This window comes from Hyaena hyaena, unplaced genomic scaffold (assembly GCF_003009895.1).
Source record: "Hyaena hyaena isolate Hyena2069 unplaced genomic scaffold, ASM300989v1 scaffold_575, whole genome shotgun sequence".
NCBI classification, from domain to species: domain Eukaryota; kingdom Metazoa; phylum Chordata; class Mammalia; order Carnivora; family Hyaenidae; genus Hyaena; species Hyaena hyaena.
The window spans coordinates 465,372-487,453 of record NW_024081206.1 but is presented as its reverse complement, the minus strand read 5'-3'; the positions used below and the strand labels follow the sequence as shown (position 1 = coordinate 487,453).

Below are 22,082 nucleotides of genomic sequence, written 5' to 3'. Positions count from 1 at the left end.
GGAAACAAAAACAAAAGTGAAATACTGGGACCTCATCAAGATAAAAAGCTTCTGCACGGTAAACAATCAACAGATCTAAAAGGCAGCCTATGGAATGGGAGAAGATATTTGTAAATGACGTATCTGATAAAGGGTTAGTATCCAAAATCTATAAAGAACTTATCAAACTCAACACCCCAAAAACAAATAATCCAGTGAAGAAATGGGCAGAAGACATTTGGCAGAAGAAATGGGCAGAAGAAATTGGCTCCTTTTCCAAAGAAGACCTCAGATGGCAAACAGACACATGAAAAGATGCTTAACATCACTCATCATCAGGGAAATACAAATCAAAACCACAATGAGGTACCACCTCACACGTGTCAGAATGACTAAAATTAACAACACAAGAAATAACAGGTGTTGGCAAGGGGGTAGAGAAAGGAGAACCCTCCTGCACTATAGGTGGGCATGCAAATTGGTGCAGCCAATCTGGAGAACAGTATGGAGTTTCCTCAAATAAGTTAAAAATAGAACTATCCTATGATCCAGCAATGGCACTATTAGGTATTTACCCAAAGGATACAAAAATACAGTTTGAAAGGGTACATGCACCCCAATATTTACGACAGCATTATCAATAATAGCCAAACTATGGAGAAAGCTCAAACGTCCATCAATTGATGAATGGATAAAAAACGATGTGGGGTAGATAGATAGATAGACAGGTATAATGGAATATTACTCAGCCATCAAAAAGAATGAAATCTTGCCGTTTGCAATGATGTAGATGAAGCTAGAATGTATTATGCTAATCCAAGTAAGTATATCAGAGAAAGACAAATATCATATGATTTCACTCATATGTGGAATTTAAGAAACAAAATAGATGAATATATTGGAAAAGGGGGAAAAAAGAGAGGGAAGCAAATCACAAGATACTCTTAATGATAGAGAACAAACTGAAGGTTGATAGAGTGAAGTTGTTGGGAGATAGGGTAGATGGGTGATGGGTATTGAGGGCACATGTTGTGATGATCACCAGGTGTTGAATGCAAGTGATGAATCACTGAATTCGACTCCTTAAACCAATATTGCACTGTAAGTTAACTAAAATTAAAAAAAAGAAGAAGAAAGAAAACTGGGGACACCTGGGTGGTTTAGTCGGTTAAGCATCTGACTTCGGCGCAGGTCATGATCTCACGGTTTGTGGATTCAAGTTTCGCATCAAGCTCTGTGCTGACATCTCAAAGCCTGGAGCCTGCTTTGGATTCTGTGTCTCCCTCTCTGTTCCTCCCCAACTCCCACTCTGTCTCTCTCTCAAGAATGACCCACACTGACTAGATGTTAAGAAATTGTTAATTTTTCAAGATATTGTATTGGTTTTGTGGTTGTTATTAAAAATAGACTTGCTGGGGCGCCTGGGTGGCTTAGTCGGTTAAGCGTCTGACTTTTGCTTAGGTCATGATCTCGCGGTTCGTGGGTTCGAGCCCCGCGTCGGGCTCTGTGCTGACTGCCAGCTCGGAGCCTGGAGCTTGTTTCAGAGTCTGTGTCTCCCTCTCTCTCTGATCCTCCCCTGCTCACGCTCTGTCTCTCTCTCGCTCTCCTAGAAATAAAACATTAAAAAAAAAAAATAAAGTCTCATTNCGTCGGGCTCTGTGCTGACTGCCAGCTCAGAGCCTGGAGCCTGTTTCAGAGTCTGTGACTCCCTCTCTCTCTGACCCTCCCCTGCTCATGCTGTCTCTCTCTCTCTCTCCTAGAAATAAATAAAACATTTTTAAAAAATTAAAAAAAATAGACTATTGTTTAGGGATACATAGTAAAGTTTTTATGGGTAAAGTAATATGCTGCTTATGATTTGCTTCAAAATAATCCAAGGAGAGAAAGAAAAGGTTAGGTTCAAATAGAACAAATTGGCCAAGGGCTGGTAATTGTTGAAACTGAGTAATGAATACATAATAGTTCATTATATTATTCTCTTTACTTTTGTAATATTTGACATTTTCTCAGAATTTAAACAAATCAGATGTTCTCTTCTCCAAAAAGTCTTGCCCTACAGTGTCTCTACACCTAATAGAATTAATCATGCTCAGGACTGTTCCCATTCACATAAATTAAGCCCTCATTGATCTCCAAATCTTTCTCCCTCATTGGCTATAATCCCTGGAGACCAAAAATCGTGTCTTATTAATTTTATACTCTTTGTATTCCCACCAGCAACCACAGCCAGTGTGCTCCATAAATGGTAGTGAACTGATAGCTCTCTAGCCCATTTACCAAGGTGCCCATGACAGAGAGACTGACTCCATCCTGTTAAAATCAAATTTCCAGTTAGGTGTTCTGTCCTTTATAAATTCAAGTCATATTGCATATAAATGTATGCAAAAAGGACCAAAAGAGTCCTTATGTAAAAACTCAGGCAATAAAACTGTCAAGACAAATCAGGAACCCAGGAGGGATTGGCAAGGTCAGCAATACTGAAACTGTTTTTTATAGTTTGCTATGTACTTCCTCTTCTTACAGGTATGCATCACACTGTGACCTTTGCAAAGTCCTTCTGTCCTGTTCTGCCTTTCTCACAAGGCTGCTCTAAATCTTAAATATGATACCATAATTTAAAGGGGGGGGGGCTTAAAACTGGAAAGCAGTTTAAATCATCATAGCTTCTTCCTAAGGTATCAAGACATCTCACAGAGGACATCATTTTATCAATTGGAAAAACTGACCTTAGGTGAAATTTTCAGTAGACAAATCTTTGCGATATAAATACACACACATCACCTATTTCATGCATGTTGTTGTTTTCGGGGCAAGTGACACAGAGTGAGGACAGCCTAGGTGCCCAGAACCTAATCTTTGGCTCCTAGATGTTCCTTACTCATGTTTTTTTGATTAATATTTGTAACTGAGAGTTTTGCAAATACATTCTAGTTGGAGGTTTCTTATTCTGGGGAAATTTTCATTTGTTCTTGGAGAGGGCATGATTATGGGCAGATGGCCGTTGATTTCCTGTGGTAGTTACCAGGAGGGCAATCTTGGGAGGCTCTTCCCAGGCTATGTCTTTCTTCCCTGAGACGGATGAACTTTTGTTTTTCCCCGTTTTACATAGCTTTAAATCTGGGGAGTGATTATAAGGGTGTGAATCGCAGAATTATTTCATTCAGGTGTGCTTTGGGTTTACATGGCTTTCCGCATTTGTGTTAAATTTCACAATAACAGTTAAAAATAAATCTTCCTTCAAAATTCACACAACTTGTTTTCCTCACAAGGAAATGTGGCACAGGTGCGGGCCGCTGGGAGTAACAGAGGGACCAGGGGTGTGGGTCAGTAGTAGCAAGAGCAGCGTGTCTGCCATCTCTGACCTCACCAGAACCATCCCGTCGCCGCCAGGAGGGTAAAAGAACCAATGAAGGTAACAATAACAACGACTATAAAGTGATAATGGCAGTAAAATCACAGTAATAACAAATCCGAGCGAGAGATTCTCATCTGGCAGATAGTAGTAAGAAGTACAAATCGCCTTCCCGCGGAGTACGAAAAGACCGCACTGGCGGTAGCCACCGCGGCTCTCGCGTCGCCCCTGGAGGGCCCCTTCCCAGCTCCGGCTGGCGGGGTGGGCGGAGCGTGGTGGGCGGGCGGGGAGGGGCGGGGCGTCAAACCCACGGCAGAGGGTGGGCACAAGGGGGAGGAGGGAACCGGCGGGCGGCTGGGCGGGGCGCGCTCGGGCCTCAGCTCCTCACACGCCGCACTCGCAGCCGCGATCTCGCGCCGCCGTGAGTCCTGGCGGCGAGCGTCGTCCTCGAGCTGAGGCAGCAGCCGGAGGGGGAGCCGCGGGCGCTGAGGTAGGCGCGGGGACGTCCGCTGCGTGGTCTGGAGCCCCGGCGCCCCCGGCCGTGCCCGAGGGTTGTGTCGAGGCCGGGGGGCGGCGCGCGGAGGCCCGGGCGGGCGGGGCCGGGGCCTGGGGGCGGGGACCGGCCTGGCTGGCGCGGTCGGAGGGGCCGCGCGGCGCTGGGCTGGAGGGCAAAGCCCTGGGAGTCGGGGTGTGAGGCGGCACGGCCGCCTGTGAACGCCCCGCTCTGTCCCGGGCCGTGGCAGCCCGCTAGGTGTGGAAACCGCCTGCCTCGGGGGCGCCCACGGAGCAGGGAAGGCGGGGGACGGCCTTGTCCCTCCTACTTTCGGGGCTCCCAGGCCAGTTCGCCCGCACAGCCCTCGGGAACTTGTTAACAGGAAAGCTTGGCAGGAAAACAAATGCCAACGTTTTGGAAGAACTGAGAGTCACGTCGTTAGGCGCTGAGGCTTTATTTTCCTTCCCCGCCCCTTGCCCAACCTCAGCCCGACTTGGCCAAAGAAGGATGTGTCACCAGCTCCGGGCCTCGGGCGGGATCCCCGGCCCGGCTAGAAGCTGGAGTACCTGAAACAAAGGTAAACGGAGGCCAGGCATATCCTGGCCCTGCCCTGCGGCCGCCCTTGAACCTCCCCTATGGGTCTCTCCCGCGCCGACCCTGGCCGCCGCCTCCAAGGGGGCTTTCTCCCAGGGGACCTCTCGATGGAAACCAGCTGGTCGGACTTGGAGTTGATGCATCTGAACTCTGTTGTGCTCACATTGTTCCCAATCCAACTCTGCTAAAGCTTAAGGAAATTTTACCCGGGTTTAGTGGTCAGCAAATGTAAGGGAGGATAAATTGCTTTTTGTAAATTATAAGGTATTTTCTTCTTAGGAAATGGCCTGAAAACACAAAATAAAAAATCTTAACACGTAAGCACAAAAGAACGATTTCTAGTGCCTTCCAAAATCTGAAGAAATGTTCCTGCTCAAATCACTCATGTACAGAACATACCCCCAAACCTTTGGTGCCAGGCATTTTTCTTTGTTCTTTATTAGTCTCAGGCCTCAGTTTCTTGTAAACAGAGCACCCAGTGCTGAGACCCTAAGAATTGCCATACTAGGTCAGAGCATGTGCATCCTGCTCAGTAGACAGCAGGCTTGTGTTGTAGTGAAACACGGTTTTCTTTCATGGTGGCATCGTTAAAATTACCGCGATTTCATTCCGTTCAGAAATATCCATGACTTTTAGTGAAAACCGTTTAAAAATCTGTAGACCACTAATTTATCCATAACGTGTATTCACATTTGTTGCATCCTATCGGCTCTCCTATCGGCTCTGACAGAAGAACTTGAGATACTGTGGAGGATACTTGGATCTTTTATAAATCTGGGAGCTCAGACGCTGAGGGCAGGGGGAACAAAGTAAAGTTTTTCTCTAAATAGAAAGGTCTGAAGAAGTCTTTACTAGAACCAACCTGGCTGTTGATTCAACAATAGTTTGTCCAAAAACAGCCTGAATGTTAATCAGTTAAAAATTTATTTGTATCTGTGTTTGCATGTTTTAAAATGCAGCTAACATTCTGGAGAGTGTAGGCACTATGAGACTTTATCTTAGTCCGAATTAGTTTGAGCTTAATGTTTTAGCTGAGACCAGATGCCCTAAGAGAACGAAAGTTTTGTTTCAGCAAGAAAGGAATAAAAGAGATGAGTAATTTTGGAGGCGGGCACCTGTTCAAACCATAACTTTGCTTTTAAACTCTTCATAGGCTCCTCATTACCTCTAGCAAACATAGTCTCCACTGATATAGCCACAGTCACCTTTCAACGCACAACTAAAGCTTTTCTTAACATTTTCCCCCCTCCACTGCTCATCCCCCCAAAAACCTTACCACCTGGAGTAGAGTTAATCGCCCTTTTGTGCACTACCATCCTCTAAATTAGGGGTTTTCACTCTTGGTACTGTTGATAATTTGGACTAGATAATGCTGTTTTTTATTTTTATTTTTTTAATTTTCTCAAGTTAACATACAGTGTAGTTTTGGCTTCATAAGTAGAACCCAGTGATTCATCACTTAGATATAACACCCAGTGCTCATCCAACAAGTGCCCTCCTTAGTGCCCATCACCCATTTGCCCCAGCCCCATCAACCCTCATTTCTCTGTGTTTAAGAGTCTCTTATGGTTTACCTCCCTCTCTGTTTTTATCTTATTTTTCCTTCCCTTCCCCTATGATCATCTGTTAAGTTTCTCAAATTCCACAGTTGAGTGAAATCATATAATATCTGTCTTTCTCTGATTTCATTTAGCATAATACCCTCCAGTTCCATCCACGTTGTTGCAGATGGCAAGATTTCATGCTTTTTTCATTGCCGAGTAGTATTCCATTGTGTATGTATGTATATATACAATGGTATATATATGTGTGTGTGTATACATACATACCACATCTTCTTAATCCATTCATCAGTCGATGGACATTTGGGCCCTTTCCATAATTTGGCTATTGTTGATGGCACTGCTATAAACATTGGGGTGCATGTGTCCCTTTGGATCAGGATTTTTGTATCCTTTGGACAAAAGGATAGTAGTGCAATTGCTGGGTCATAGGGTAGTTCTATTTTTAATTTTTTGAGGAACCTCCACACTGTTTTCCAGAGTGGCTGCACCAGTTTGTATTCCCACCAAGAATGCAAGAGGGTTCCCCTTTTTCCACATTCTTGCCAACATTTGTTGTTTCCTGAGTTGTTAATTTAGCCATACTGACAGGTGTGTGGTGGTATTTCATGGTGGTTTTGATTTGTAATTCCCTGATGATGAGTGATGTTGAACATCTTTTCATGTGCCTGTTTGCCATCTGGAGGTCTTCTTTGGAAAAGTGTCTATTCATGTCTTTTGTCCATTTCTTCACTGGATTGTTTTTGGGGTGTTAAGTTTGGTAAGTTCTTTATATATTTTGGAGACTAACCACTTATCCAATATATCATTTGCAAATATCTTCTGCCATTCCACTGGTTACCTTTTGGTTTTGTTGATTGTTTTCTTTGCTGTGTGGAAGCTTTTTATCTTGATGAGGTTCCAATAATTCATTTTTGCTTTTATTTCCCTTGTCTTTGGCGACATGTCAAGTGAGAAGTTGCTGCGGCTGAGGTCAAAGAGGTTCCTGCCTGTTTTCTTCTGTAGGATTTTGATGGCTTTCTGTCTCACATTTAGGTCTTTTCATCAGTTTTGAACTTATCTTTGTGTATGGTATAAGAAAGTTTGGACCAGAAGACTCTTTGTTATGGAGGGCTATCCTTTGCATTTTAGGATGTTTAGTAGCATTCCTGATCTCTACTAAATAGATACCAGTAGTACCTCCCCCCACACACGGTTATAACAGTCACACAACCCACACAGTTATGACGTCAAAAATGCCTCCATATACTGCCACAAGTCCTCTGAGAGAACCAAAAATCACCCCCAGTTGAGAACCACTGTTCTAAACAGACTGTTGCCTTAACACCAGTGACCCTGTATTGTCTTCATTTGCTTATGTGTTGGTTTTCTGTTGTCCTAAACTTGAGGACAGAGCAGTCATTCATTTATTTACCAGATATCTGAGGAAGGGCCTACTTTAGCAGCCAGATGCTAGTTTAGGTCTGGCAATATAGTGGTAAAGCAACTGTTATAGTCTTTGCACTCATGGATATTACAGTCTAAAGAGAGTGACATATGCACACATGTATTATGATACAAATACCTCATAAAATTGTGATAAATTCTGGGAAAAGTACAGGGTGCTCTGAGTACGTAAAACAAGGATCCTGAGCTAGTTTGGAAACTAGGGAAGGTTCCCTGGGGAAATGATCTTTAAGTTGAGGTGGACATTAAAGGGTGAATAGAAGTTCTAGGGGTTTCTGGGTGGCTCAGTTGGTTAAGCATCCAATTCTTGGTTTCCTCTTAGGTCATGACCTCATGATTTCAGGAGTTTGAGACCCACATCAGGCTCTGTGCTGACAGCCCAAAGCCTGCTTAGGACTCTCTCTCTTCCTCTCTCTCTCTGTCCCTTCCCAGCTCACACTGTCTCTCTCAAAAATAAACTTAAAAAAAAGTTATAAAGGGAACTTGGGGGACAGTATTCCAAGCAGAAGGAATAGGGCCTTTCCTGGGAACTCAGAGGCCACTGTGGCTGGAGCAAGGAGAATGATGAAGGCAGAATAATACAAAATGAATCTGGGAAAGTTGGTAAAGGCCATTTTTGAGCAGTTCTCTCTCTAGCCTGTTCATCAGAATCACAAGAGGAATTTAATACAGTACTCATGCCTGGCCATGCTCCAGGCCCAGTAAATCAGAATGTTTGCAGTGGGTCCTACTTCCCCAGCTACCATTTTCCCTATACCTTCCGAGGGAATAACCACTGGTACTAATTTTGTTTATTGTCCTAGACATTTTTTGTGGACATTCAAGAAAATACATATTTTTCATTCCTCCTGTTATTTACACATATGGTAGCATACTGTACATACTATTCTGATCCTTGTTTTCAACAATGTCTTGGAATCTTTCCATTTTAATATATAATTTCCTTATTCTTTTTAATGACCATATAGTATCCCATTGCATGGCTATATCACAGGTTATTTATTCTTTTATTGATGGACAGTTAAATTGTGTCTAGTAATTTATAAATAATAGTACATGTGTATACTAGTTCACATATGTGAATATATTTGTAGGATAAATTCCTAGAAGTGGAATTGTTGGGTCAAATATGTACATACACACATGTAAATATTTGAGTGTAAAAGATCAGTCTGATCATATTGGAGAGAATGGTTTGGAACAAAATGAGTGCTTATGGGAGATAGCTGAGCCTAATTAGGGTTACTTTGTGTTGTAGAATGAATTTTGTCCCCCTACAATTAAATTTTGCAGCCCTAACTGCTATGTAGCTGTATTTGGAGATAGAATCTATGGGAGGTAATTAGGGTTAGGGTCAAAGGGGTGGGGCCCTAACTCAGTAAAATTAGTGGCCTAATAAAAGGAGGTAGGAAAAGCCATGTGAGCACACAGTGAGAAGAGGGTGGCTGTCTGCAAGCCAGGAAAAGAAACTGACCTTGCCAGACTTTGATTGGGACTTCTGCCCTCCAGAACTGTGAGAAATTCATTTCTTCTTAAAGTAATTCAGGCTATGGTATTTTATTATGGCAGCCTGAGCTGACTAAGACACTGTGGAGAGGTAGGAGAGAAAAGATGGTAACTGGGACCATCACAGTCACACAGTAAATGGAGAGAAGTAGATGGATACAGGAGATATATTTAATGGACAGAATTGATAGGACTTAATTATTGACATGGTATAAGCAGTAAGAGGGAGAAATAAGTGGGTAGGATGACTCAGGGTTTTGGCTTGCCCAACTAGGTGAATGGTGAGGCTGTTACCTGAGGTAGAGAACGCTAGAGGGATGAATAATTTTGAGGCGAGTTTAAGTCGCAGTTCACTTTGGGACTGGTGAGACCTCTAAGTGTAGATTGCACATAAGCTTTAGATAATTCAAATCCAGAGCTCAGAGGAGCGGGCTGAACTGGGGACACAGATATTTAGGTGTAAGTTGAAGGGTGTGGATGGAATTGCCCAGAGCAGAAGTTGTGAGTCCAAAGCCTACAGCTGAATCTGGCTTACAGATGTGTTTTGTTTTTCCCATAGAGTAGCTTTTGTTGTTTAATTTTGAATTAGTTGCCAATAATTTAAAATCTAAAGATTTCCTATGAAAATCTAGATTCAGGGCTTTTCTTTAGAAATGGGAAGACGTAGCACTACTGAGCTGGCTTTCCCATATGGGAACAATTGATTGGAGCTAAGTCACCATTGATCCCAGCTGCTTTTTGGTTCACCAGAGACCCCTCCGCTCCTTAAAACTTATGCCTGGCCTACTTTATTTATTTCTCAGACCCCGTAGGTACTTAAGTGTGTAATCCCCGCTTTAGGAAGAGAGTATAGAATAGTGATTCTTATCTTGGCTGCACATTGGAAATATGGGATAATTTAAAAATTCTGATGCTGATAATCCACACCAGAAATTTCGGTTTCAGTTTATTTGGCCAGAATTGCAGCCAGGTGGGCAGCTGGGTAGCTCAGTGGGTGTAGTGACCAACTCTTGGTTTTGGCTCAGGTCATGATCTCACTGTGAGTTTGAGCCCCATGGTGGGCTTCTTGCTGACAGTATGGAGCCTGCTTGCGATTCTCTCTCTCTCTCCCTCTCTCTCCCTCTCTCTCCCTCCCTCTCTCTCCCTCCCTCTCTCTCCCTCTCTCTCTCTCCCTCTCTCTCTCCTTCCCTCCCTCCTCCTCCTCCTCCTCCCCCACTTGCTCTCGCTATCTCTCCTGAAAAATTAATAAAAATTAAAAAAAATTGCCTGGGAGTTTTAAAAGCTCTTCAGATGATTCCACTGAGCGGTAGAAGTTGAGAACCACTGACAGATTAAGAAGAGAAAAGAGCTCAGGCCCAGTGTTTCACAGTTGGGTAAAGGAGGGTAGCTCCAGGAAAAAGATGAGAAGTGGCCAGGATGTACAGTGGAATGGGATCTGGCTTGCAGTTAAAGTTATGCCAACTTAACCCAATACACTTGAAAACGTTTTTAATTAGATGAGAGAGAACAAAGTTTATTTTGCATGTATACTTACTGTTCGTCTTGCATGTCCTGTATAATATATGCTGTTCATTACTGTGTAGAGTTATGTACACAAAAAAGCAGCTATACTTTTTATTTAATGGACCATTTAAGGATTTCAAGAGTAATTTAAACTATGCTTGATTTTTGTCTTAGGGATTTACTTTAGAATTTAATTCCATTTTAAAATGTGTTCTAAAAGGCAAGGCAAGAGCATATTTAAAAAAGAGAGGAGTTATCAAGTAAAGATGTAGATTGAAAATGATCTGTTGAATTTAGCAAGATGGAGTCTTTGACCTCAGTGAAACCATTTTAGATTGGAAGAGGCAGAAATCAGATTGAAGTGGTAGAAAATATAGAAATGGAAAGGGTGAATGTGGGGGAAATCTTAGCAGAGAAGGGAGGTGATGAGGGAAGGTCAGGTGTCTTATGTGTCTGTATGGCAGGTGTTCAGTCTGTGTTGGTTACCTAAATGCATCTAACTCTTGAGGGAGGTAACTTATTGGTGCCTGATTCCCCTTCTCCCCATTTCAGAGGTGTCTTGCTTGTATTTGTTTTGGAGACATTGTTCTTTCCACTGAGGAGATAATTTTGCCAGGACCCTTGAGACTCAGATGTTAGTGATTAGGCCCTTAGTCTCTTTCTTATCTGAAAAGCCATAAGGCTCCTAAAGGCCAGCAGGGCTCCAGTGACCCTGACATCATCCTCCAATTGAACTGATGAACAAAGATCAGATTGTTGGCTGGTTGAAAATGGAATACTTGGCTATGTCAGAGAATATGTATCTAGCTTTCAGATTCCCAGGAGCGATTTTTGCAGCTGTACTTTTTCCATTTACCTTGATGTGATAGCTGGTTTTCCAGTTGCACATATGTAAAATTTCTCATACTTTGAAATCTTTGGTCATTGATGCTGATTAAGACATATGAATATAAGTTGGAAGAGGCCCTCATTGAGCTCAAAGAGAAGAGAGCACTGAACAAACTGGTTTCCAAAAGGTTGTGTGAATGCTGGAATGCAGTTACCTTGAAAACCTTGGGTTAAAGTGGCTGTCTAGAGTAGGTTGTCATGCACATGGCCATCTGTCTCTTATCCCTCTCTGCCTCATTGGCAACTTTAACCTGGCATAGGAGGTTTAAAGAGTTGTGATCTACCAGCAGAACAGAAATCAGAACGATTGCAAATGCCTAGGGTTATTAGTGAAGAATGGTGTTCATTAGTTGAAGACATAAGCCCCATTGCTATACTCTTTTTGCAAACAAGTGTCATCCTGTGAGGGATTAGCCTTCACAGTGTGCTATTATTTGATATGTTAGGTGGATGATAGTTGACTTCTGTGTTAGGTGGGTGATGGTTAACTTCTGTATAAAGGATGCCTTTATGACATGAATAGCAGACTTCAGTCTATAAAAGTTTATATTGGGAATCTATGATAAGAAAACATTTTGTTTAGAAACTTGTATGTCCTTGGGCACTTGTAGGAATTCTACCATCGTATATATAGTTAGGTACTGTGCTTTGGATGGTGGTAAAGGGGAAAGTTCATTGCCAAGTTAGTCCAGAGCTGCTTTGGTTTGCGGAGGAAATAAGACGGTTGAGTGGACAGAGGACTTGGAGTCAATTCCTGCGTGCAAAGCCATGATCTGTCAAGTGTCAGCTGTGTGATTTTTGTGTGTGTGATTTTTTTGAGTTAAAGTTGACATAAAATCAACCAGTGTAACCATTTTAAAGCATACAATTTAGTGACCCTCAGTACATGCACGATATTATGCAACCATCACCATTAACTCCAGAACATTTTTAACACCTCAGAGGGAAACCCTTTACCCATTAAGCAGTCACTCCCCATTCCTCTCTTCCCACAGTCCCAGGAAACCAATCTGCTTCTGTCTTTGTGGAGTTGCTTATTCTGGACATTTCATATAAATGAAATCTCACAAATGTGACTTATTGTGACTGGCTTCTTTCATTTAGCATAATTTTGAACAAGATTCATTCATATTGTAGCATGTGTTCCTTTCCTTTAATAATCATTCCTTCCTCTGATTGAACAGTTCAGTTGTATAGATGTACTATATTTTATTTATCCATTCATCAGTTGATGGATATTTGGATTGTTTATACCTTTTGACTATTGTAAATAGTGCTAGGAGCATTTATGTACAAGTTTTTGCTTGAATACCTGCTTCGTTTTTTTGTGTACATACACAGGAGCAGAATTTCTGGGTCATATCGTAATTCTATGTTTAACTTTTTGAGGCACCATCAGAATGTTTTCCATAACAGCTGCACCATTTTACATTGCTACTAGCAATGTTCTGAAGTTCCGGTTTCCCCACATCCTTGTCAATACTTGTTGTTTTTACGGTTTTTATTTTCATTTCAGTTAATAGTGTAATATTAGTTTCAGATGTGCAAAATAGGAATTCAACAAATCTATATATATCAGTGCACTCCTTAATCCCCATCAGCTATTTAACACAACCCCCCACCCTCTGTTTTTTTGTTGTTTTGTTTTGTTGGTTATAGCTATCATGGTGGGTATGAAGTAATATCTCCTCATTTTGATTTGTATTTTCTTAATGACTAATGATGCTGAACACCTTTTCATGTGCTTGTTGGCCTCTGTATATCTTCTTTGAAAAGATGTCTATTCAAGTTCTTTGTCCATGTTTTCATTGAATTGTTTGTCTCATTGGTGTTGAATAGTTGTTTAAAGTTCTTTATGTATTCTGGATACTAGACTTTTGTCAGATATATTATTTGCAAATATTTTTCCCATACTGTAGGCTGCTTTTTCACTTTCTTGATAGTATTTTGCATATAAGCATTTAATTCTGATGAAGTCAGATTTATATGTTTTTTCCTTTTATTGCTTATACTTTTTTTAATGTTTGTCTATTTTTGAGAAAGGGCAAGCACATGGGCATGTGCGTGAGGGGGGGAGAGTGAGAAGAGGAGGAAGGAGGCAGGAGGGGAAGGACAGAGAGAGGGGGACAGAAGATCCAAAGCAGGCTCAGTGCTGACAGCACAGAGCCTGATGCAGGGCTCAAACTCACATGAGATCATGACCTGAGCTGAAGCTGGACACTTAAGTGACTGAGCCACCTAGGCACCGCTGTGCCTTAAACTTTCGGTATCATATCTAAGAATCCATTGCCAAACCTAAGGTCATGTCAATTTACCCCTATGTCTTCTTAAGAGTCTGTAGTTTTAGTTCTTACATTTAAGTCTTTGATCTGTTTTGAATTGATTTTTGTATCTGAGGTAGTGTCCAACTCCAGTCTTCATGTGGATGTCCTGTTGTCCCAGCACCATTTGTTGAAGGGGTGTGTGTTCTTATGCAAGTCTCAGACTCTACATTTTTCATTGGTGAAATGAAAATGATAAAAACACTTGCCTCACAAAGTTTTTGTAAGATTAAAAGGAGAGAGTGTCTGTTGAACAGTAAAAATCACTAAGTAAATACTTGTTGATCATTGTTTTGCCATATATATATTTCACTTGCACAAGGCCCCTGTAAGTTAGTGTCCTTCACCAGCCACCAGAAGTCATCCATCTAGTGCATAGTGAGTCATGACATAAAGGACTGGGGACCATGTTGTACCTGGAGTGCAAAGTCATAGGGCCCCTGGTGGAAGAGGTAGTTGGAGAGATTGTACCTATCCAAAATTGAAAGTCAATTTCCTTGGAGAGTGTTTGTCAAATTCTGTTGCTATTTCTCTCAAATTTATGTGTCCTGTGTATGTAAGCATAGTTTTTAAAACTAAAGAGTTTTTAGGCATAGTAGAAGAATAAAGGCAGTTTTTTTTTTTTTTTTTTACTGGACCAGGAAGCCTCACATTTCACTGTATTAGCTTTTAGTTTATTTTTTTTTATTTTTTATTTTTTTACAAATAGTTTATTGTCAAATTGGTTTCCATATAACACCCAGTGCTCATCCCCACAAGTGCCCTCCTCCATGCCCATCTCCCCCCTCCCCCCCACATCCATCAGTCCTCAGTTTGTTTCTCAGCATTCAAGAGTCTCTCATGGTTTGCCTCTCTCCCTTTCCCCCACCATTTCCCCCCTTCTTCTCCCCCATGGTCCTCCGTTAAGTTCCTCNGTTCCTCCTAATCCTCCTATACGTGCAAACATATGATATTTGTCCTTCTCTGCCTGACTTATTTCGCTCAGCATAATACCCTCAAGGTCCATCCATGTTGCTACACATGGCCAGATTTCATTGTTTCTCATTGCCATGTAGTATTCCGTGGTATAGATAAACCACATCTTCTTGACCCATTTGTCCGTTGATGGACACTTAGGCTCTTTCCATGTTTTAGCTATTGTTGAGAATGCTCACTGTATCAGCTTTTAAATGGCTATAACTCAGATTTTCCTGATTGAGTGGCTAGTGACCTCACTTAGTTCAATCAACAAATATTTCTTGAGTTACCATTATTTGCCAGGCACTGTACTAATAGAGATGTATGCTTTATCATACAATACCAGACTCTTTTGACCCTCCATTCCTCTTTAAATCTGTTCCTTTCTACAGTTGTCTAACTTACTGAGTCCAGTTTCTTTCCACTAGTCCCTCTTGAGTCCATGCTAATCAGACCTTTACCTCCTCTCCCCAGCCAAGCTCTCCACTTTGTAACTCCATCCATTGAGTCCGTTCTCAGTCTGTCTTTTACTTGATCTTTCAGCAACATTTTACACAGTTGATTGTTCGTCTTTCTTTGAAATGCTTTCTTCACTTAGCTTCCAGGACAGTGCTTTCTCTGGATTCCTCCCACCTTATTATAGGATTTTTCCTCAGTCTTTTTGCTAGTTCCTAATCATCTTCCTGATCACTAAAAGTTGAGAGTGCTGTTTACTCCTCAGACCTCTGTTCTTCGTTATCAACCCTATTTCCTTGCATTTCACCCAGTCTCATGACTTTAAATACCATCTGTACACCAACAGTCACGTGGCAATAACTGTCAGATTTTATCTCCAAGTGAGACCTCTCCTCTGAATCTCATACTCTGTTATTAAAGTGCCTGCTTGGTATCTCCATTTGAATATCTGATAGACCTCTCAAAACCAAACTGATTTTACCCTCCAAAGCCCATTCTTCCTATAGTCTGTCCCATCTCAATAAATAGCAGCTCCCTTCTAGTAGCCCAGGCCAAAACCCTTAGAGTCATACTTGACTGTCATCTTTCTCTTTCTTCCCACATTCAGCCTGTCGGCAAATCTTGTTGGCTTTACCTTCAGAATGTATCTAGAATTGGTCATATGCTACTGTCCCTCCCGCTTTCACCTTCTCCAAGCCATCATATCTCACCTGAATGATTGCCATGGCCTAATTCTTTTTTCCCCTGCTTTTGTCTTTGCTTTCCTATAGCCTGTTCTCAACACAGCAGCTAGAGGGACCCTATTAAAAGTAAATTTTTCACTCAGAGGCTTTATGCTTACCTACAAGGCCCTACATAATTGAAACCCCCACTTACCTCTCTGGCTTCATCTTCTGTTCTCCCCTGTGTTTACTTTTAGTCACAAATGGCTCCTTGCTCTTCTCCAAAAACCAGCTATGTTCCTGCCTGAGGGACTTTGCTTTCCCCTCATATCTACAAAGCTTCCTCCCTCACTTCCCTCTGGTCTTTGCTAAAGTTCATTTTCTCCAGTACTCCCTATCTCCTTTCCTTTCAAACTCTGGTTCCCAGAGGTCTCCTTAGTTTAGGTGCTTCTCTTATCCCACCCACTCAGACGGAGCACTAAAGCTATTCCTCTCCCTCCTGTTTGTCTTTAAGTTTATAGTTGTAGAGTCCCTTCAGTTAAAAAAGCAGTTTGAAAACTGCTTGTCTGTGAGGGTAGAAATAAAAAACAGAGATTAGCAGCTGTTTATGGAGAGGTCATTAGGGACTTAGAAATCACAGCAAGGGCACACTTACCCTTTCCATTTTGTGGATCACAGGCATGGTCCCTATTTTACTGTCTTGGGGCTGGAGCCCTTTTGGAATTGCTGTTCTGATGAACACAATGCTCCTATTCCTGTCAAGCCTTCCAGCGAGTACTGTGGCTCAGGTGTCAGCATTTTGTCTTCCTTCAACATAGTATGTCTTGGTATTCTGACAGTTCCCTTGGGATCTCTTCCACAATAGGCCCTGCCCAGTGAGTGGAGGAGGCTCAGTTGGTGCTGGTAGCAGTATTGGGATCCATGTATCAAAAGCAGTTAAAGGTTACCTATAACGGAGAGAGTGTGTTGATTCTACTGTAAAATGTTCCAGACCCTAAAGAAAAGGGCAAACAGATCACATCCAGTGGCAGTCTCCCTGGATAGCAAGTTCAAGGCTTCATCAGTGTCTTACCTGTTGAAGTTATCGTTAGTAAAGCCTGGAATGGTGCTTTTTTTGATATGCCGTTTTTAAAACCCAGTGCATTATTTCTAATGAATTTTTAACCAACAGGTATTCTATGAGTATATTCTTCTAGCCTTGGCTCTTTTCCTAGATAAGCTGGTTTTCTACATGACAAATGAATAGATAAATTATATAATTTCAGATAATGGCAATAGTGCTATGTAGAAGATTAATGTCTTAATAATAACAAACACTTGGGTTGTTTCTGATTTTTCCCTTTTTAAACATTGGAGAACAAATATCCTTATACTTATGCAAATGTGTGATGTTTGTATTGCATAGATCTGAAAGATGGAATTGCTGGATCATCTAATCATAGAATCAGAATTTTAATAAATATTGACAAATTGGTCCCCAAAGAGTCTATACTAATAAATATAATTAAAAGCAGTACTATGTTTCAGTTTTTCAGTAAATAAAATACTTATTTTTCAGTCACAGTAGCAGTATTGTATACATTCTGTTTATTTAAAAAAATTAACATAAGGCTAAAAATCTTCATGCTTTCACCAGTTTACAAATTTTGCCTTTCTTAAAAGTCTTAAAAACTCATGCCCCCTTGTTTTCATTTTTATTTCCCTATGGTTGAATATCTTTTCTTGAGGTTTTGACCATTTATATTTTTCTGGGTTTTTTTTTTTTTTTTTTTTGATAGCACAACAAAGACTGTTAGTTACCTTCTGTAATCCATTCTTCTTTCATCTTTAGTAATGGGAACCCCAGCTTTTAGCCAAGCCCATTGCTGCTCATCTGGAAGACTACATTCCTTGGTCTCCTAAGAGCTAAGTACAACCATGTGAGTTTTAGCTGATGATATACAAGCAGAAGTGTTTGGTGTGATTTTTCTGAAGTCTCCTTAAAGGGAGAAGGCACTCTCTTCCTCATTCCTCACCCATCCAGTATTGGAACACAGATAGAGTGACGGAGCTCTAACATAGGCTGGCTGTCCTAGGAAACCAGAACTATCTTTGTAGCTCCGTGAGCCGGAAAACCTGGGCCTCTGAGCGTTTGTTGGAGTCACTGCACCAACTTTCAACTTCTTTTGCACGAGAGAGAAATTTAATTTCTGTCTTGTTTAATCACTCTTTTTTTTGGTTTTTCTGTTACATGTGGCATAACAAATACTTGTCTTATTTATTTATAGGAGTTCTTTGTGTCCTAGATGCTCATCTTTAATATAAAAATGGCACATTTTTCTCCAGTCTGTTGAAGTCCTCTCCCTCCAGTCTGTTGTAATAGTTTTGAATTTTTTTTATCTCAAATTTATCTTTCTTTGCTTTGCTGACTTTTTAAAAAAACTATTTAATGGACATTTTTCCTGACCTGAAGATCTAAACATAGAATCTTATATTTTCTTATACTTTTATAGAAAATTTAAGTCTTTAATTCATATGGAATTTATTTTTATGCATAGTGGAAGAGAGGAATCTTGTTCAGTTGGCCATTCATTTGGAATAATAATGTTTATAACAAATGACAGGTCAAATTATCACTTAATAAATTCTCATATATACATAGATCGGTTTTAAAACTCTGTTTAGTTTCATTGATCTTTGGTTCTTTGCCAATAATATACTTTTACTTACTGTAGCTTTTTTTTAAAATTTTTTTTTTAATGTTTTTATTTTATTTCTAGGAGAGAGAGAGAGAGAGACAGCGTGAGCAGGGGAGGGTCAGAGAGAGAGGGAGTCACAGACTGAAACAGGCTCCAGGCTCTGAGTTGGCAGTCAGCACAGAGCCCGACGCAGGGCTCGAACCCAGGAACCGCAAGATCATGACCTAAGCGAAAGTCGGACGCTTAACCGACTAAGCCTCCCAGGCGCCCCTTACTTTCTGTAGCTTAATAATGTGATTTTTGGTGAGTCAAGGTCTTCTTTCTTTGTTCTTTTTTAGAAATGAAGGTTAAATGGCTATAGCACAATATTTGGAAAACGTGTAAGGTGAGGAGTATAACAATACAATGAACATTTGCTACCCATTGCTCAGTTTAAGGGGCATATATTGCTATTACTTTTCTTTGTCTCCCGGCCCTAAAGTTGTCTTAACTCTTGCACATTGTCTCTTTGCAAAATCTTAGAATTAGATTCCTAATTGATCTTAGAATTAATTCATATCATTGAAGGCAGTAATAGTGTCTTTATTAATAATTGCTTTTTGAAAAATAATAAACTATTTAAATACTTTTACTATTTAAAAAGAAGTTGATGTGATTTGAACAGTGGTTAGGAGATACTAGTTGAATATGATTATGATCTCTAGTAGTTGTCAGTTGTCAGTTTAGTATCTATTTTTGTGGCTTTTGACCATTACACTGTTTTTATTGTTTTATTGAGATATAATTGACATATAACACCATACTAGTTTCAGGTGTACAACAGAATGACTCAGTATACATATATATTGTAAATGATCACCGCAATGTCTACTTAACATACATTACCACACAGTTACAATTTTTTCTTGTGATAAGTACTTTTAAGATTTAGTTTCATCAAAAAAAAAAAAAGGTTTTAGTTTCATCAACTTGCAAATATAAAATACAATATTATTAACTGTGGTCACCATGCTGCACATTATATCCCCAAAACTTATTTATTTTATGACTAGAAGCCTGTACCTTTTGTCTACCTTCACCCATTTTGTTCACCCCTTACCTCTGTCAAACCCCGGTCTGTTCTTTGTATCTGTGAGTTTAGGTTTTGTTTTTTAGATCTCACATAAGTGAGATTACACAGTATTTGTCTTTCTAACTTATTTTGCTTAGCATAATGCCTTTAATGACCATCCATATTGTCACAGGATTTCTTTCTTTTTATGACTGAATAATTCCATTGTGTTTGTGTGTGTGTGTGTGTGTGTGTGTGTGTGTGTGTGTGTACACATTTTCTCTATCCATTTATCCATTGATTGACACTTGGGTTGTTTCCATGTCTTGGTTTTTTGTAAATAATATGAACATGGGGGTGTAGATATCTTTTCAAGTTAGTGTCTTTGTTGCCTTCAGACAAATACCCAGAAGTTGTATTGCTGGGTCATTTAGTAGTTATATTTGTAAATTTTTGAAGAATCTCTGTACTGTTTTTCACAGTGGCTGTACCAATTTACTTTCCCACCAAAGGTGCACAAGTGTTACCTTTTTCCAATCCTCACCAGTGGTTGTTATTTCTTGTTTTGATAATAGCCATTCTAACAGGTGTGAAGTGATAACTCATTGTGATTTTGATTTGATTTGCGTTCTCCTGATAATTAGTGATGTTTAGCACCTTTTCATGTACCTGTTGTCGAAGAACGAGTTGCCTCTTGTTTTCTTCTAGGAGTTTTATGGTTTCAGGTCTTACATTTCAAGCTTTAATCCATTTTCAGTTGATTTTTGTGTATGGTGTAAGATACTGATCCAGTTTCACTCTTTGTGTGTGGTTTATTGAAGAGATGGTTATTTCCCCCATTGTTTGTTCTGGACTCCTTTGTCTAAATTAATTGACCCTATATGGGTTTATTTCTGAGCTCTATTCTATTCCATTAATTTATGTGTCTGTTTTTACTTAATACCACACTATTTTGACTACTGTAGCTTTGTGATATAGTTTCAAATCACAGAGTAATGCCTCCTGATTTTTCTTGTTGCTCAAAATTGTTTTGGCTATTCACAATCTTTTATGGCTCCATGCAAATTTCGGAATTGAAAAATGCCATTGGAATTTTGGTAGAAATTGCATTGAGTTTGTAGATTGGGTAGTTATGGATGTTTTGACAATATTAAGTCTACTAATATATGAACATAGAATATTTTTACGTTATTTATTTGTGTCTTCAGTTTCTTTCATCAGTATCTTCCATTATAGTGTACAAGTCTTTAACCTCCTTGGTTAAATTAATTCCTAAGTATTTTATTCTTTTTTTTTTTTTTTAAGACAAAGTAATTGTAAATGGTAGCTTCTTTTTAAGTTTATTTGAGAGAGAAAGTGCACATGGGAGGGGCAGAGAGAGAGAGAGGGAGTCTTAGGCAGGCTCCACATGGAGCTGCATGTGGGGCACAAACTCACAAACGGTGAGATCATGACCTGACCTAAGACAGTGGCTTAACCGACTGAGCCACCTAGGCGTCCCAGGATTGTTTTCTTAATTCTCTTTCTAATAGTTTATTATTAGCATATAGAAACACAACTAAATTTTCTCACCTGATTTTTGTATCCTGCAACTTTAAAACTGAGTTCATTTATTATAAGAGTTTTTTTTTTTTGTGACGGTTTAGAGGTTTTTTTTTTATATATATGATAATGTCATTTGCAAGCAGTTTTACTTCTTTCTTTCTGATTTGAGTGCCTTTTAGAACTTTTTTTTTCCTTACCTAATTGCCCTGGCTGAGCTTTCCAGTACTGTGAAGAATAAATGTGAGAAGAGTGGGCATCCTGTCTTCTTCCTATTCTTAAAGGAAAAACTTTCTTCAGCTTTTTAACCACTAAGTATAATGTTAGCTGTGGGTTTGCCATACATGAGCTTTCTTTTGTTGAGGTACATCCCCATCTATACCCACTTTTTTGAGTTTTTATCATGAATGGATGCTGTATTTTGTCAAATACTTTTTCTGCATTTTGAGGTGCATCATAAGGTGCAGATGATTATAAGATTTTTATCCTTTATTTTGCCAATATGGTATATCACAGTGGTTGATTTGTGGATGTTGAACCATCCTTGTGTCCTTGTAAAAGATCCCACTTAATCAAGGTATATGATCCTTTTGTTGTATTGTTGAATTTGGTTTGCTATTTTGTGAGGATTTTTTCCATCTATATTTATCAGGGATGTTGGCCTATAACTTTCTTTTCTTGTAAGATCCTTATCTAGTTTTGGTGTCCAGGTAATGCTCTCTTTGTAAAATGAATTTAGAAGCCTTTCTTTCCCTTGTGTTTTTTTGGAAGATTTTCAGAAGGACCATTATGCTGTTTTTAATTGTTGTTTCTTAGTTTGTACTCATAATTGGTTATTGCTTAAAAGTGGAACATGTGTGAAACAGATGTCAAAACATCATAAATTAATGAGCATAAAAACTGATAATTCTGAAAAACTATTTCAAGATGTCCCTTATGGAATACATAAACTGCATTCATCTGATCAAAATTTTTATAAAACATCAGGATGTCTTGAATACTAAACAAACTACATGATTAAAGGAAGCTGGGTAAGAATATAAGGGAATTTTCTGTTCTGACTTTGCAGTTCTTCTGGAAATCTATGATTAT

General features: G+C 39.9%; 1 protein-coding gene across 1 annotated transcript in view; it reads left to right on the top strand.

Annotated features, from left to right (window-relative positions):
- The first annotated feature begins 3,747 nt into the window (after positions 1–3,747).
- PPP2R3A (protein phosphatase 2 regulatory subunit B''alpha) overlaps positions 3,748–22,082 on the top strand; it is a 206,676-nt gene continuing 188,341 nt past the window's right edge. Inside the window, exon 1 of the mRNA XM_039256475.1 lies at positions 3,748–3,821. The gene's annotated coding sequence lies outside the window, so the exon portion shown is untranslated. The remainder of the gene's footprint in view (positions 3,822–22,082) is intronic.